The sequence below is a fragment of the Sinocyclocheilus anshuiensis genome, unplaced genomic scaffold (genome assembly GCF_001515605.1).
Source record: "Sinocyclocheilus anshuiensis isolate Anshui unplaced genomic scaffold, SAMN03320099.WGS_v1.1 scaffold1254, whole genome shotgun sequence".
In the NCBI taxonomy this organism is placed as follows: domain Eukaryota; kingdom Metazoa; phylum Chordata; class Actinopteri; order Cypriniformes; family Cyprinidae; genus Sinocyclocheilus; species Sinocyclocheilus anshuiensis.
Window position 1 is genome coordinate 464,313 of NW_015557130.1, and position 1,894 is coordinate 466,206.

At 43.5% G+C, this 1,894-nt stretch overlaps 1 protein-coding gene across 1 annotated transcript in view; it reads left to right on the forward strand.

Moving 5' to 3' along the window:
- Window positions 1-249: 249 nt before the first annotated feature.
- Window positions 250-1,894, forward strand: part of LOC107677940 (plasma membrane calcium-transporting ATPase 2-like) — a 41,029-nt gene continuing 39,384 nt past the window's right edge. Inside the window, exon 1 of the mRNA XM_016473014.1 lies at window positions 250-279. The gene's annotated coding sequence lies outside the window, so the exon portion shown is untranslated. The remainder of the gene's footprint in view (window positions 280-1,894) is intronic.

Genomic DNA, 1,894 nt, shown 5'->3' on the forward strand with positions numbered 1-1,894 from the left:
TATCTATCTATCTATCTATCTATCTATCTATCTCACTGTTTCTTGTTCCCATCGCTTCATGTCTCTCTCTCTGTGTTATGCAGGGTTCACCCGCTCCCTCCACCTCTCTTTCTTTCTCTCTCTCTTTCTCTCTCTCTCTCTCTCTTTCTCTCTCTCTCTCTCTGTGTGTTGTGTAGTATGGTTGAGGCTGTGTTTGCACGTCTCTCGGTACAGATGCTGAAGGGTGATTTCTCTTCTCTGTGACTCAGTGTTGTGGATTTGACATGATCGTCTGGTTCAGTAAGTAAAACTCACCTATGCTACTAGTGCCACATCATTTTATGATTAATGAAAGTTTGCGGTGGCGATCTTCAATGTGGGAATGTGGAACAGCTGTGCTGAAATGCGTATGTGTGTCTCTGTCCTTCACATGCAGAAGGTTGGCATGCTGGCAGGTGGGGACGCATTAGGTTTCATCCTGTGTCTCAAACGAGCCTGCGGAGCTCCTGACCAGTGTCACGGCTGTTTTTTCTCCCCTGGAAGCTCCAGTTACAGTCGAATGGGATTATGTCAAAGCTCTCCTGCATGGGTGCCCTCAGATATGCCTGAGCACAGACAGATTTTGCTGCCGAGCGGCGACAGGGACGATTCCTGTCACAGTGTCATGCTGTTGAGTTAGACTGCTTCACAGTAAGTCAGGCGGTGTAAACTAGCTTTTTGATGCGGGCAAGACCGTCTTCAGGGACCATAAGGCGGTGACCTCCAGAGTAGTAGCTTCACTGCGACAAATGAGTTTTTTTGGAAGTGGTGGATGCGCTAGGTAAGAACATGAGGGGGATCAGTGACATTGACAGTAGTGCTCTGTAGATCATCATGTCATAGATTCATAGCTGAAATGTACTATTACAGCAAACTTGTTATGAAGATAACATGCATGTTGAAAAAAATTTACTTGAAAACATTATATTGAGTTTTTATACAGCTTTATAATATTTGTACATAAACATAGAAATACATATCAGGTTAAGCTGATTTTCTAAGTTGTAGACAGCTGCCTGCTCAGCATTTTAGTCGTGCAGTAGGTGTCTTATGCACAAGCGCTTTAGTCATAAATGTGTGTCCGCTTTAACTATTGCAGAAATTGACTTCTGCTGCTGCTGTGGCTCGTCCTTCATCATGCCCGGCAGTGGGAGGCTCGCTCATTACCCATGCGTGTGGGGCTGTATGATTGTATCTGTAGGGGATCAGGTTAGTGCATGTTGCATTCTGATGCGTCATACCCGCACACATGTGCCGGACGCTCACAAGCCCACAGCTGGGCTGTGACAGACAGAAGTGCAGCCCGTGGTGCTGGATCATCTGTCACATGGAGTGAACGCGCCGCAGATGAGGTCAAATGGTTTGCGTTATCCTGGAGGGATCTGCTTGTCTTTGTGTTTGTGCACAGAGTACAGTATTAATCATTAGCTCGGGGACTGCAGGGTTTTGGGTGGAGGGGGGAAGCTTTGTGATCTACCGCCATTCATTACAAATGAACCTGGCATGCTTCATTATTACAGGCCCATAATGAAAAAAAATAAAAATAAATCAGATACATTTCATATAGTTAGGCACATTCAAGCTCTAAAAGAGTGGAAATGCATTACAACACTAAGGGTTTCAAACATAGTTTGAAAGCATCACTAAAGAGAAATAACAGACCATGATGGTAATGGTAATGGTTCATTATTAGTGTTCATAGTTAGTGTTAACCTTCAGTGTGTGTGTGTCCAAAAAAAAACAGAACATCGCAGAGACTTTCACGCTACACCCAATAAATACTTCACTTATTTATTTATTTATTTATTTATATAGTCATTTAGCAGACACTTTTATCCAAAGCGACTTACAAATGAGGACAATAAAAGCAGTCAAA